A 16,835-nucleotide genomic window follows, 5' to 3' on the forward strand; every position below is an offset into this window, starting at 1 on the left:
GTTTCTCTTGGGACATGATCCAAGAAATGTAACCTATAGCAGCCTTAAAGGATACTCTGGGTTGTTACCAGGCTTTGGCAATTGTCAGCTTGGCTCCCAATAAAATGAAGTGTATTCGTTTGCGGTTGTGTTTTCGAAGACTTAGGTAGATTAGCATTGAGTAGGATGATGGCAGGGCTTCTAGGCAATTGGAGATTCATAACTTTTTGGATTAGGGAGAATATCTTGCTCCAGAACGCCCTTACTCTGGGACATTCCCACCAGATGTGGGCCAGGGAGCCTGTTAGTTGGCAGCCCCCCGGAAACACTGGGGATCTGATGAAGGGTACATTTTGGCCAGTCTAGCTGGGGTCAGGTACCATCTGGTCAAAACCTTGAGGCTGGATTCAATTAGTGAAATATTCCTAATGCCCTTAAAGGCTTTAGAGAAGGAAGCTGTCAGGAATCCGTCCGTTCTGTGCGATCGGGTCTCCGTTCGCGCACGCGCGTTCGTGCCGCGGGTCTTCGTGGGCACGCGCGTCTCCAGACGCGCGCGGGTCCACGCCGTTCGTATGTGCGCGCGGCACACGCACGCACGTGTGCGCGTTAGCGCGATTGGCGCCAGTGGCCCTTTTTAAAGGTACAGCTGCAGATGTTCTGTGCTGTTCGTCTGCAGCTTGTACCTGAAGCAACCTGTTATTCTGCCTGAAACCTACCTGATACCTGACCCGGCTCCGTTTGACTCTGCTGTCCTCTCCTGCTCCGACCCCGGCTTGTTTGACCCTTCTTGGACTGATACCTGTTGCCGAACCCCTGCTTGTTATCTGATTCTTCGGCTGACTCCTGCTTGCTGCTGTCTGCTGCTCTCTCACCCAGAGATCCTTCCGGGCTTGCTTCTGCCTCTCCAGATCCGTGCACCACTCGTTCTGGTACCACGGCCTGTTTGCCAACCTTCATCGGCTGCCTTCCTGCTATAGAGAGCTTCTGCATCTGAAGATCTTCACCTTCCCAGCACCTGCTGCTGCATCTGGCCAGACGCTCCTACCCCGCTGTGCTCCTGTCCCTCTGTTCCCACTTCAGAGAGACTTGAACCAGAGTCGTAAGAGTGGTCTCCTTCCACCAAGTCAGACTCACCATCCGAAAACCTAACAGAAGCCCGCCATCTCTCTATATCCCAATTTATTGAGATGTCGCTCTCCCAGCCTGTCATAATTATTGTTTCATTTTAAGCATCATTGAAATCACTGCTCCTTAAAAAATGATATATTTTTTAAAAATACTTTTGCTTTGGTTCGTGTCCCCCAGAGCAGTACCCAGGCACCATGCTCTTTTTATAGCCAATAAATTTCATATAAGCCTTCAAAATGGGCACTTTAGATTTTTTAAGTTCGGGTCCCATAGACTTCAATGGGATCCAGGGTTCTGGTCTGAACTTTTACTATGTTTCGGGAGTTCTGGCGAGAACTGGGGGTGTTTGACCCAACTCTAAATGATAGTTGAGATACAATCGCATCTCTATGAACTCTCACAATCTGATCAAATGAAATAAGATCATATTCATGAACAAAATATCTTGGTGCTGCCGATTGATGCACAATGAATCTGATCGAAATTCAGTCCGAATCAATCATTACAGAAGCTGTGGCTATTTGATTGTTTGTAGATTCATTTGCTATGATCGAATTGCAGATTGATTGGATAAAAAATCAAAGTGTGGCCACCATAAATTATTGTTCGCATTTCTGTTTCCAGTATGTAATCTCAAAATCTGCTCTATTGAAATACAATCATATTCACAAAGTATGTCAGTGTTGCTGATCGTTGCAAAACATTTGATCATTTTCCACCCTGGCTGATTTGACTAGATTGAGTGTAAGTCCCAGCGTGATTCGAAATGTGATTTGACAAGTCAAATAGGAGCCTATGGCCGACAATTGGAGTGTCCCAATCAGTGTGACGCCGACTTTGCGGCGCCGCAACGATTTCCAAAAGTAGTTTCTGCACTACTTTTGGCGACTTTGGAGGTGATTTCAATAGACATCTGTGCAGAAACCTGCTCAGATGTCTTTCAAGTCGCCCCTGAAGTCGGACTGATATGCGGCTTTGAAATCGTGCGAGATCAGAACCATGTTCAGTGTGAACGAGGGATAAATTGATCAGGAGGAAAGTCACGCTTATTCAATTGTTTGCCAATTTAATAATTTTGAGCAAATCACACATTGATCTGATAATAAAATCGAAGAAGATTGTACAAGTACTGTATATTGTATAATGTATGGTCAGTTTTTTTCAAGCCGAGGAGTCAGATTTCAGTCAAAGAAAATATACGAGTCAGATATAAAGTTTTTATAGGTCAGCCTATAAAATGATAAAAATTAGAGCGATTATTCAGATTCTGGAATGGGCCCAGTTAAGACTGGTTCTCTTTAGTAACCAAAAACTGACTAAAAATCCAACAAACCGACAACCTCGGGATCTGTCATGAAGCCCCTATAATGGCTGTGTGAGTGACGATGACAGGAGCCGTGTCTGCAGGTAAAGGAAAGAATCTTCCAGTAAATGATGACACATACATAATACTGTCATTAGGCATCGTCACTGCAGGTAGAGTGCCCCCCGTCCCTCCGGAGAGGGATGAACACAGAACCACCGCTGATCCTGCCAAATCAAATCTGCGCTCACATCATTTATCGGCCTGATGTCACATATTAACATTTTCTATGCAGTGAGCCAAATCACACAGCATTTAATAAGGCGCACTGGAGGGGATTAGCTCTTCCTGAAGAGTTAGTTAGAGGAATTATTCTCATCACAAATGAAAACCATCATTCCGGACAGAGATCCTTCCCCGACATTCCGCACATACATTTCTATTGTGTTCTAGAATCTCACATTACCATCTCAATCATCCGCCATGACCCCAGTCTGGTCAGCAGAAAAATACATTTATTACCACCAGATTCTACATGTGAATTCTGCCTGCCTGTCCATCTGCTATCCATTTATTACACATCTATTAGACAGCTGCACTTTCTATCTATCTATCCATGTGTCTGTCTGTCTGTCTAGCTCTCTATCATCTATTCATTATCTATCTATTGACTTTTTACTGTTTCTACTATCTATCTATCTATCTATCTATCTATCTATCTATCTATCTATCTATCTATCTATCTATCTATCTATCTATCTATCTATTGACTTTATACTGTTTCTACTATAAATCTACCTTCAATCTATCTGTATGTCTATCTGTCTATCAATCATCAGTCTATCTATCTATCTATCTATCTATCTATCTATCTATCTATCTATCTATCTATCTATCTATCTATAGTTTTTCCTATATACACTATATACAATATCTCTATATCATCGCTCTGTCTAACTATCTATCTACTATCGATTCATGTGTCTATATATATAGCTCTTTATCATCAATCTAACTATCTATCAGTTGACTTAATACTGTTTGTACTATAAATCTACCATCTATCTGTCTATCTATCCTGATATGTGATATTTATTATTGATTATATATATATTATTTGATATATATATTGTATGTATTCTTATATATGATATTTCATATCTATCTATCTATTTATCTATCTATCTATCTATCTATCTTTCTATCTATCTATCCACATGTCTAGCTGTCTGTCTAGCGCTCTACTATCTATCTATCTATCTATCTATCTATCTATCTATCTATCTATTTATCCATATGTATATCTCTCTGTCTAGCTCTCTATCATCTAAATATCTATCTACTGACTTTTTACTGTTTCTACTATAAATTTACATCTATCTATCTATCTATCTATCTATCTATCTATCTATCTATCTTTCTATCTATCTATCCACGTGTCTAGCTATCTGTCTAGCGCTCTACTATCTATCTATCTATCTATCTATCCATCTATCCTGATATTTATTATATATGGTAATTATTCTGATATATGATTCATATCTATCTATCTATCTATCTATCTATCTATCTATCTATCTATCTATCTATCTATCTATCATTTTTGCTATATACACTATATACAGTATCACTATATCATCTATCGGTCTAACTATCTATCTATTATCTATCCATGTGTCTATCTATCTATATAGCTCTCTATCATCAATCTAAATATCTATCTATTGACTTTATACTGTTTGTACTATAAATCTAACAGAAATCTATATGTCTGTCTATCTATCTATCTATCTATCTATCTATCTATCTATCTATCTATCCTGATATGTGATATTTTTTATTGATTATATATTTATTATATGATATATAATGTATTTATTATGTATTCTTATTCTGATATATGATATTTCATATCTATCTATCTATCTATCTATCTATCTATCTATCTATCTATCTATCTATCAATCTATCTATCTATCTATCTTTTCATTTGGCTCATCACCATTATATACTGTATGTGAAAATATGGAATTTAAAATATAAATGCAATGACCAAGTGACAAGCAATTGCCTCATTACTTGTTATAATGATAAATATAGAATTAGGATGGAATCAATCCAACAAAAGTCCAATGACTTTCTATCTGAGGCCGCGTACACACGCGGGGACTGTTCGCTCAACTTTGTCCGCTGAACAGTGTTTCGGCGGACAGTCCGCTGGTGTGTGGGCTTTCAGCGGACAGTTTCAGCGGACAGTCTGCTGAACAAAGTTTTTCGGAAATTCCGAAAAACTGTCCGCTGAAACTTTGTTTCAGCGAACAGTCCCCTCGTGTGTAGGCTTGTTCGTCAAACTAAGTTCCGCGCATGCTCAGAAAGGATTTACACGCCGAAGTTTGCATTGCAGTGTATAGGACGTCGTTTTCTAGTCCCGTCGTACGTGCCGTTCACGTTATCGCGCACGGTTTCAGCGGACTGTTCGTTCGTCGTGTGTGGGCAAGTCCGTCCATGCTAATTTTGAGCGGACTGTCCGCTGAAACTGCTTGACGGACAAAGTTGAGCGAACAGTCCCCGCGTGTGTACGCGGCCTTACAATAAAGCTATGATTGACAATGATACCCTAGATTACCTAAGAGTTAAGCAGTCAAGCTTACCAACTTTCTATTCATTACCCAAGATTCACAAGAGCATTCACAAAGCACCAGGTTGGCCAATAATTTCAGGTATTGGAGCACAAGCAGAGCCTGCTGCTAGCAGGTTTGTGGACTTACATTTAATGCCTCTTGTTATGCGGCTTCAATCCTTCATTAAAGAGAAGTTCCAGTCTCTTGTGAAAAAAATGAAAGTCAGCAGCTACAAATACTGTAGTTGCTGACTTTTAAAAAAACAGGCACCTACCATGATCCAGCGGGTGGTTTAACGCGCTGTCTTCTTTCCTTGGTGCCGGTATTTTCACTATGGACACCCGACTGTGATAGCTTGCGACTTCACAGCCAGGTACCCACTGCGCATGCACGAGCAACGCTGCGCAACGTGAATGGTGGATGCAGTCTTCTGGGGCCTGTCAGTGTCAAGACTGCAGGGGGGTGGGGGGGGGAGGGTTCACTTCTATTTCCGACTGCCTAGGTGGTCTGAAAGGAAGTGGGAGCAGGTACCTGTCAATATTGGGTACAAGCTCCTCAAAAATCCTTCAAGAGGAGCGGGGGAACGAGTCCTTGAAGCAGAACTTCCCCTTTTGAGTGAAGCTCCACTTTAAAGACACTGCAGACCTTAATAGAGGGAATGATAATTCCCCCATGAGCATTGCTAGTTGCAATATACTAGTTCATTCTTATGTGACATTGACCAATTGATAACATTGCACTAATATGGCCATCTGTCCATATTAGGTCACTAATGTCCATTGACCATGATGACACTGATCTAATAAGGCCATGTGCCCATAATAGGTCAACGATGACCTAATGTTAACATTAACCCTTATATGGCCATGTGTCTATATTTGGTCAATGATGACACTGACCTAATGATGACATGACCTAGTGATGACCATAATCATCACTAGGGATGAGCTTCGTGTTCGAGTCGAATGTACGTTCGACTCGAACATTGGCTGTTCGTGCGTTCGACGAATTCCGAACGTTTTGGCCGTTCGCGTCAAAATTCGAGTGACGCGCGCGCGGACCATAATGCACTGCGTTGGCGCAGTGCATTGCTGCCCGATGATTGGCCCAGCATGCACTGTGACCCCGCATGCTTGGCCAATCGCAGCGCCGGCAGCGAGGAGAGCCATGATTGGCCACAGGCATCCTGCCCATTGCCGATTAACGGCTTCAGGGGGGTTGTTTAACTCTGAGAGGCCGTTAATTAACGGCCTCCCAGAATTCTGCTCTCGCGTGCCCCGAGGTGTGCGCACTCGAGAGCATCCGTGACCGCCGGGTCGCATCACGGATCACGGTAAACGGCCGCTCATAGCGGCCGTTTACCACGTGATTGCTCCGTTAAATGACGGAGTGATCACTTGGAAACAAACCGGCGTCATGTTATGACGCCTGTTCCTCCCTCCCCTCTCTGTACCGATCGGTACAGCGGAGGGGAAAGAGATCGGTGTCAGCAGCGATGTGGGCTGCATCTGCAGTGCCCACATCGCTGCTCACCGAATTTAACCCCTCAATTCCCTGCCAATACTCTGCAATACCAGTGCATACTCTGCAGTACCCTGCCATTACTCTGCAGTACCCCCCATTACTCTGCAGTAACCCCCATTACTCTGCAGTACCCCCCAATACTCTGCAGTACCCGCCATTACTCTGCAGTACCCGCCATTACTCTGCAGTACCCCCAATACTCTGCAGTACCCCCAATACTCTGCAGTACCCTGCCATTACTCTGCAGTGCAGTACCCTGCCATTACTCTGCAGTACCCCCCATTACTCTGCAGTAACCCCCATTACTCTGCAGTACCCCCAATACTCTGCAGTACCCTGCCATTACTCTGTAGTACCCCCCAATACTCTGCAGTACCCTGCTATTACTCTGTAGTACCCCGCCAATACCCCGCCAATACTCTGTAATACCCTGCCATAAATTGCCATACCCAGCCATACTCAGAGATACCCAGCCATACTCGGTGATACCCTGAAATACCCAGCCATAGACGCCCCCCACCCCTCACCGCCCTCCGGTGCTTCTACCAACTCGCCAGTACGATCAAAGCCAGAATCTTTTTTTTATTTTTTATTTCAGGCTTCCCAGCCTAGAGGTGAGATGTGGGGTCATATTGACCCCCCAGATTTCACTGTAAAGAGGACCTGTCACCCCATATTCCTATTACAAGGGATATTTACATTTCTTGTAATAGGAATAAAAGTGATCAAAAATATATTTTTGGGGAAAAAATGTCAAACTAAAATAAATAAAGTAAAATGAACAATAAAAAAATAAAATAAAAATTAAAGCGCCCATGTCCCCATGTGCTTGCATGTGCCACACATGTGAGGTATCGCCGAGAATGTTGGAGCGAGAGCAATAATTCTAATCCTAGACCTCCTCTGCAACTCAAAACATGTAACCAGTAAAAAAAAAAAAAATTAAAGTGTCGCCTATGGGGATTTTTTAAGTAGCGACGTTTGGCGCCATTCCACGGGCATGTGCAATTTTGAAGAGTGACATGTTTGATATCTATTTACTCAGCATAACTTCATCTTTCACTTTATGCAAACATTGGGCTAACAAGTGGTTAATAATAGAGCTTGCAGTCAGTAGTGTTAGGAGATAGTGCGTGCTGTCTGCGTGCTCTGTACCCAGTACATACCGCTATAATATAGGGCAGGCCCCTACTTTCAAACATCCAACTTACAAACATCTCCTACTTGCAAACGCAAGGAGACAGCAGCAAGTGAGATGAAAAAAGATGGACGACAAAACAAATTATACAGGGGTGATAACCCTTCCCTATGTTTTCCAAAAAGCTTAAAGATAGTTTTTTTGACTGGAGCTACACTTTAAAAATGTACCGGTTGAAAATGACAAACAGATTCAACTTAACACAACAAACCTACACAGTCCCTGTCTTGTTTGCACCGCCTGTATACTGCTGTTCTGAGTATATAGGGCCTGGGGGCCACACGCATTTCCTTTTTTTAATATGGGTACGGGGTTCCCCTTAATATGCGTACAAGACCCAAATAGGCTGGTAATGGGCAGGGAGGGCTACCCATGCCATGTTTCTCAATGATTTTCAACCATATTGCAGGAACCAGATATAACATTAAAACCGCAAGCAGTTGTAAATGGTGTTATTTCTGTTAAATGTCATTTTGTGCAGGGACTGTTCTAAACACGGGAAACACGTGGCACTTCACAGGCATACTACAGACACCCCCCAGGCACCATATTTAAAGGAATATTTCACTTTTTTTTTTCACTTTAATCGTCATTAAAATCAGTGCTCCCGCCAAAACGGCCGTTTTTAAAACTTTTTTTTGCAGTGACCCATGTCCCCTGAGACAGGAGTCAGGTCCCCAAACCCTTTTTAGGACACTATCTTGCATATTAGCCGTTAAAATTAGCACTTTCCAATTCGAACGTTCGAGTCCCATAGACTTCAATGGGGTTCTAACGTTCGTACCGAACGCGGGGGTCGTTCGCAAGTTCTGGTGCGAACCGAACCGGGGGGTGTTCGGCTCATCCCTAATCATCACACTGACCAAGGATAGCCTATATTATGGCAATGATGTTCACTGACTCTGATGACCTATTATAGCCTTGTGCACACAATAGGTCATTGATGTCCATTGACCATGATGACATTGACAATTATAGCCTTGTGCCCATATTAGGTCCTTGATGTCCATTGACCATGATAACATTGACAATTATTTCTGCCTCTTTGAGCACTTCAGCTGCAAGATAAAGAATGTCCTGGTCACAGCTCATTGGCCCACCAATGACAGCTAACTTCCAGGTTTGAGCACAATTTAGTTCAGACCAAGCCCAAACCTGAACCCAAGATCATTACTAGTCAACATCAAAAGATCAGTTGCATTTAGAAAGCACATTTGCTTGTTAAGATTTTTTTCATACATGGGCCAAATTATCCTATATATTAGCAGGAGATCCATGGGTCAGACATCAAAGCAACTCGGATGGACTTTGCAGAGCCTGAAATGTCTGCCAGCAGTTCAACTCAACTGTACAGCAAATATAATGTGAACTGTAAACTATTGAGAGAAAAGGAACCTTTACATAGTTAATTATGATTATACTATGCCTTGAAAAAGTATTCATACCCCTTGACATTTTCCACATTTTGTTATGTTACAACCAAAAAGGTAAATGTATTTTATTGGAATTTGATATCATTGACCAACACAAAGTGCAACATAATTGTGAAGTGGAAAGAAAATGATAACTGGTTTCTAACACTTTTTTACAAATAAATATCTCAAAAGTGTGGTGTGCATTTGTATTCAGCCCCCTTTACTCAGATACCACAACTAAAATCTAATGGCACCAATTTCCTTCCAAAGTCACCTAAATAGTAAATACGGTCCACCGGTGTTTAATTTAATCTCATTATAAATACAGCTGTTCTGTGAAGCCCTCTGAGGTTTGTTAGAAAGCCTTAGTGAACAAACAGCATCATGAAGGCCAAGGAACACAGCAGACAGGTCAGGGATAAAGTTGTGGAAAAGTGGAAATAGTATGGGACAACTGCAAACCTACCAAGACATGGGTGTCCACCTAATCTAACAGGCTGGGCAAGGAGAGCATTAATCATAGAAGCAGCCAAGAGGTCCATGGTAACGCTAGAGGAACTACAGAGATCCACAGCTCAGGTTGGAGGATCTGTCCACAGGACAACTATTAGTCATGCACTCCACAAAACTGGCCTTTATGGAAGAGCGACAAGAAGAAAGCCATTGTGGAAAGAAAGCCATAAGAAGTCCCATTTGCAGTTTGAAGCCACGTGGAGGACATAGCAAACATGTGGAAGAAGGCGCTCTGGTCAGATTAGACCAAAATGTAACTTTTTGGCTTAAAAGCAAAGCTCTATCTGTGGCGGAAAACAAACAGTTCACATCAATCTGAACACACTATCCCCACCGTGAAACATGGTGATGGCAGCATAATGTTGTGGGGATGTTTTTTTTTCATCAGGGACAGGGAAGCTGGTCAGAGTTGATGGGAAGATGGATGGAGCCAAATACACAGCAATCTTAAGAAGAAGAAAACCTGTTAGCCCTTGTACACGCGGTCGGACATTCCGACAGAAAATGTCAGATCGGTCCGTGTTGTCGGATAATCCGACTGTGTGTGGGCTCCATCAGACTGTTTTGTCTATTCTGTGTTTTGGATATTCCGACGGACAAAGTTTTAGAGCTGGGCTATAAAACTTTCCGACAACATGATCTGATCGGACTTCGTCCAATTGTGTGTAGAGAATTCCGATCGTACAAAGTGCCACGCATGCTCAGATCAAATTCCTAGACCAAAGCTACTGGCTACTAGCGTGAACGTAGTCCCGTCGTAATGAAATAACGTCATCACGTTACGTACGATCGATTTTTCAACAACTTTGTCCGACCGTGTGTATGCAACACAAGTTTCGGACAAAATCCGTCAGACAAAATCCAACGGATTTTGTTGTCGGAATGTCCGACCGTGTGTACAAGGGCTAAGAGTCTGCAAAAGACTTGAGACTGGGGTGGAGGTTCACCTTCCAGCAGGACAACGACCCTAAACATACAGCCAGAGCTACAATGGAATGCTTTGGATCAAGGATATGCAATTAGCGGACCTCCAGCTGTGGCAGAACTCCAAATCCCATGAGGCATAGCAAGACTCTGACAGCCACAAGCATGGCACCCAGAGGCAGAGGCATGATGGGACTTGTAGTTTTGCAACAGCTGGAGGTACGCTAATTGCATATCCCTGCTTTAGATCAAAGCAGATTCATGTGTTAGAATGGCCCAGTCAAAATCCAGACCTAAATCCAACTGAGAATTAGACTTGAAAATTGCTGCTCACAGACGCTCTCCATCCAATCTGACAGAGCTTGAGCTATTTTGCAAAGAAGAACGGGCAAAAATGTCACTCTCTAGATGTGCAAAGCTGGTAGAGACATCCCCAAAAAAGACTTGCAGCTGTAATTGCAGTGAAAGGAGGTTCTACAAAGTATTGACTCAGGGGGGCTGAATACAAATGCACCCCACACTTTTCACATATTTATTTGTGAAAAATTTTGGAAAAACCATTTATCACTTTCCTTCCACTTCACAATTATGTGCAACTTTGTGTTGGTCTATCACATAAAAATCCCAATAAAATACATTCACGTTTTTGGTTGTAACATGACAAAATGTGGAAAATGTCAAGGGGTATGAATACTTTTTCAAGGCATTGTATATATATTTTTTTATAACAGGTGTTTCAGAATTATCTTTCCTTCCTGTTAAAAAATGAAATGCCATTCCGTATGGCCAAAGACACTGAGAGCAGATGGTAATTTCAATAAAGTGTAAATAAATAATTGAAATAAATGATACATATAAGAAGGAAAAATATGATTATGAGTTGCTATGGTAGTTTATAAACTTTTCTTTGCATTGTAACTTTTAGATTGACGTGCTCGTAGTCAGTCAGATTGTAGAGCCACACAATAATCATTTATTTATGTGTGCAATGCTTTATAAAGGTTTTGTCTGTTTTCTTACCTGAGGTGACCCTGATCTACCGGTATGGAACAAGCGGATAGGCTCCAACAAAGAAGCAAGGATATAATTGTAACACACCGCCAAAGAACAAAAAAACACAACAAAAATGAGACGTTTACCTGGCAGCTAATGACTCATCAGCTTTTAGCCTCACAGCTGTCAATCTGAGCTATGCATTATTAAAGAAATATGTCCCAAAGGGTGGAAATTAACTGTGTGACATGTCTCCGATGGAAGCTTACTTCCCAACTGAATACTAGGTCTGGAAAACAGGTGTGCAGTTCAGCACGCTCAGCTCAGCTGTCCCACAACTGGCCTGTGATCCAGGAGTAAGCCCTTGTACACACGGTCGGACGTTCCGACAACAAAGTCCGTCGGATTTTGTCTGCCGGATTTTGTCCGACACTGGTGTTGCATACACACGGTCGGAAAATCCGATCGTTCAGAACGTGATGGCGTTAATTCGTTACGTTCAGGCTAGTAGCCAATAGCTTTGGTCTAGGAATTTAATCTGAGCATGCGTGGCACTTTGTCCAATCGGAATTCACTACAAGTGATCGGACAAAGTCCGATCGGATCATGTTGTCGGAAAATTTGATAGCCCAGCTCTAAAACTTTGTCAGTCGGATATTCCGACGGAAACAGTCCGATGGAGCCCACACACAGTCGGATTATCTGACAACATGGTCCAATCGGACATTTTCCGTCGGAATGTCAGACTGTGTGTACAAGGGCTAAGGCTTCAGCAGCTTCTATCTGAGGCTTTGTTTTACATTTTGCTTCATGGTATTTTTTTCTAATAAAGAGAACCTGTTACCACAGCTTCAGCACTATGTTTGCATCATATATTTTATGTATATTTTTTTAATTTATTACAGGTACTTATATAGCGCCAACAATTTACACAACGCTTTGCATTGGTTTTCATTTATCAATATGTCAAAAGGTAAAGTGTGATTTTTGTCTATAGCAGTGGTCTTCAAACTGTGGCTGAGGGGCTAAATGTAGCTCTTTGCCTGATTTAACAAAAATGACAGGTGCCACTCAGGTCTCCACTAGGACCTCTTGTATGACAAACCGCAAGGAGTGCCGACAAGAACAGAACTCGTCCCAGCTCAAAAAATCTAGTAAGGCAAGGAAGTCCTAAAATGTGCACATCACAGCAAATCCTGTAAGGAGGTGTATGACAGCCTTAGCTTCAACCAGGCCACACACCCCCAACGCATTTCACTCTGCCCCTGGTACTTAACCACGATTAAGCTCGGGGGTTTAGTAAAATGCATTGGGAGACATGGCCTGGTTGGAGCTCGAGCTGAGGCTCTCATACACCTTCTTACAGGGTTTTGCTGTGATGTGTGACTTTTAGTAGATCATTTCCCTTTCCTTGCCTTTATCTGGCCCTTGGTGAACTATTTCACCAGCTGATACCAATGATGGGGCACCATTCCCCCTACTAACACCATCAATGGAGGACTATTTCTCCCATTAAAACCAATGATGGGGCACTGGTGCTGGGGAATTTTCTACACTCATAAGCCACAGTCTGGCCCCCCTGAAGCCTGAAGGACAGTAAGTTGGCTCTTTTCTTAGAACATTTGGAGATCCTTGGTCTATAGTGCCAAAAACGGTTCCAACAGGCAGTTTTTGCTAGGCAAGTTTTGAAACTGACTTGAAGATTGGCCATTTTGTTTAATTTGTGTGGACAAGGGTTTGAATCTTTGTCATATCCCCTTCACCCCTTGTCCTGGAGTCAGGGTGACTGAAGTATTTTATGGGAAGCCTGCTAATTGATAGTTAAATCCATGGCCTTGTCATGCTGAGGTTCTGGATTTAATTTTCCCATGGACATTATCTGCATAATGTTTGTATTCTTTATACATTTCATCCAGTTGTAGTCCATGATCCCAAAACATTTAGCCAGTTGGTCTGTGCCCTGAAAATCACCTTATGTTTTGAGGTATACACGCCGTACCTCAAAATGCTTGTTTCAGCCTATATGGCTGCATATACTGAGATAATTTTGCAGATATTACTTTGCACTATTTAAGCAGGAAGGAGGCCAAGCGAGACAGCACCCAACAAAGAGGGTAAACTTTAGGTGCCTGTTATGCAAAGTAATGCAGCGTACACACGATCAGACTATCCAGCGGACTTGGTCCGGCAGACCAGAGTCCTCCAGACAATCTGCCCGTGTGTGGGCTCCGACTGACTTTTTCTTTCCAAAAGTCTGGTAGACTTAGAAAGAAGTTTTGACTCAAAATTGTCCGCCAGACTCGGTAGTCCGGCGGACAATCCGCCCGTCTGTGTGATAGTCCGCCAGAATTTTGAACGGACTCGCCCACACACGGAGAAAAGTCCGTTCATTTTGAATGTGGCTCCAGGTAGACGGAACTAGTGAAGGAAATCAATGTCGCCGCCTCCATCGGCGAGATTGACACGCCGCAAGCCCCGTCACCTGGTATGGACTTAAAGGGGAAGCCCTACGCCAGAAAAACGGCGTGGGGGGGCCCCCAAAGTCCATATCAGACCCTTATCCGAGCATGCAGCCCAGCCGATCAGGAAAGGGGGTGGGGACAAGCGAGCTCCCCCTCCTGAGCGGTACCAGGCCACGTGCCCTCAACATGGGGGGGTGCTTTGGGGAAGGGGGTCCCGCGGGACTGTGACGTCATAAGGGGGCGGGGTCACCATATGACGTCACCCAATGACCCCGCCCCTTGTCCCTATATAAGTCACCGCACAACGCGTCCCTGTCATTGCGGCCAGAGACAGCGTCGAGTCATCGCAAGGAAGAAGAAAAGAAGAAGAGAAGAAGGCAAGAAGGCAGCGGCGGCAGCGGCGACAGCGACAGAAGACCGGGACAACGCTAGTAAAAGAGCTGGAAGAAGAAAGTGGAGGCCCAGCAAGAAGAACCAAAGAGGGGGACAGGACCCCCGAAGAGCGGGACAAGACTCCGAAGTCGGAAGAAAACCCCGGACGGCGGCGACGAAGAAAGAAGCCAGGCTCCTCCGCTAGTAAAAGAGCTAGAAAAAGAGCAGAAGATAGCGGAGGAGTCCGGCGAGAAGACCCCCCCAAGACGGAAGACCACCGGAGCTGTCTAATAAATTATTTTAAAACCTTGTGTTGTGCATTATTTACACATTTTTCACCAGGTGAATGGGTAAGGGTACATTGTACCCCATACTCATTCACATAGGCTGGGGGGCCGGTATCTGGGGGCCCCCTTATTAAAGGGGGCTTCTGGATTCCGATAAGCCCCCCCGCCCGCAGACCCCGACAACCAACGACTAGGGTTGTCTGGAAGAGGCCCTTGTCCTCATCAACATGGGGACAAGGTGCTTTGGGGTGGGGGGGCCGCAGGGCCCCCCTTCCCAAAAGCACCCCCCCATGTTGAGGGCACGCAGCCTGGTATGGCACGGGGGGGGGGGTTCTCGCTCGTCCCCACCCCCTTTCCTGACCGACCAGGCTGCGTGCTTGCATAAGGGCCTGATATGGGCTTTGGGGGGACCCCTACGCTGTTTTTTCAGCGTAGGGCTTCCCCTTTAAGTCCATACCAGGTGACAGGGCCAGCGAGGTGTCAATCTCGCTGATTTAGGCGGCAACATTGACCTCCTTCGCTAGTCCTGTCTACCTGGAGCCGCGTTCAAAATGAACAGACTTTTCTCCATGTGTGGGCAAGTCCGTTCATTTCAAAAGTCCCGCCATAGTCCGGCGGATTGTCTGCCGGACCTAGTCCACCAGAAAAGTCCGGTCATGTGTGGGCAGGTCCGCTCGTTCAGAAAGTCCGGCGGACCTCCGCTGTAAAGTCCGGCGATTTGTCTGCCGGACTAAGTCCGCCGGATAGTCTGATTGTGTGTCATCAGTGTTCTTTCTAAATGCTTTTTTATCCACATATTAGCTTTATTGAGTTTTAATGTAAAAGAAACCTTTTGTTATATTGCTATAAAAAATTATATATATATAAAATTGCTATATTATATAGTACATTTGTAACATAGAAATGGTATTGTACCTAAGCAGTACCCTGAGAGACTTTGTCCTCAATTCTTCGTGGGAAATACTTATACACTTCCAATTCTATGCCTTGAGCCTCAGAGCTGATTATCTGCAGCATGAGATAATAGAAGGCAAATGGCAATGCTACCTCTGACTGCTAGTCTCACCAGATTTGGAATAATATTTGGTTATGTCACTACTGTTTTGCTCAATTTTCACTTTGCTGGAGAGGAAGCTGTACATGAAATTTTGCAGTGCAAGGATCTTCCTGCTTATACTTCAGTAATTCTAGGCTACACCTTTCTGTTCACCTTTGAATCTTTATCCACCAGTCATCAGATCACCCATCATGACATGAAGAAGCAAAGCCCTGCTACTCTACTATGGTGGTCACTTCCACACTGGAAGGCAGTATGGCAGTTCAGTAATGAGAAAATATCAGTTGCAGGGAAACAGCAGGCAGTGCTAGTGACTATCGTTTGTCTTCTAGTATACATATCCAAAAAATAGAACAAGAAGTAAGGTCATCAGAGGTACCCGTAGGACAAGAAAATCTCTCTAATGCCACGTACACACGAACGGGCTTTTCAACATCAAAGGTCCGACGGAACAATTCCGGCAGACCATTCGATCATGTGTGGGCTGCAGCGGACTTTTGATTTGCAAAAATCCGACAGACTTTAGAAATGGAACATGTTTCAAATGTTTACGCCGGAACTCCGCCGGACCCAGTTCCTACCGAGAAATCCGCTCGTGTGTGTGCTAGTCCGACGGACAAAAACTGACGCGAGGGCAGCTATTGGCTACTGGCTATGAACTTCCTTATTCTAGTCCGGTCGTACGTCATCACGTTCGAATCCGTCGGACTTTGGTGTGATTGTGTGTGGCCAAGTCTGTTCATTCGGAAAGTCCATCAGAACTCTGCCAGAACTCTGTCAGAACTCAGTCGAAAGTCTGTCGGACCTAGTCCCTCGAAAAGTCCGGTCGTGTGTACGCGGCATAAGTGTATTCTTCAAAAAGGTAGATATTTATTGGTCAAATAAAACACACCATCAACATATTTCACGGTTTGTTGGCGGCCGCTAGTGATCAACTAAGGTTTGGGCTGAATAGGAAGATATGGTAGCATGCTGACAGCCCAATCAGCTACAGATGAGGAATTTCCTGCCCCTAAGTTGCACAGAGCAAAGGGGATGCTGGTGACATCATTGATTTAA

This window comes from Lithobates pipiens, unplaced genomic scaffold, assembly GCF_037356315.1.
Source record: "Lithobates pipiens isolate NorthernLeopardFrog02 unplaced genomic scaffold, aLitPip1_a1.2 Scaffold_23, whole genome shotgun sequence".
Taxonomy (NCBI): Eukaryota; Metazoa; Chordata; class Amphibia; order Anura; family Ranidae; genus Lithobates; species Lithobates pipiens.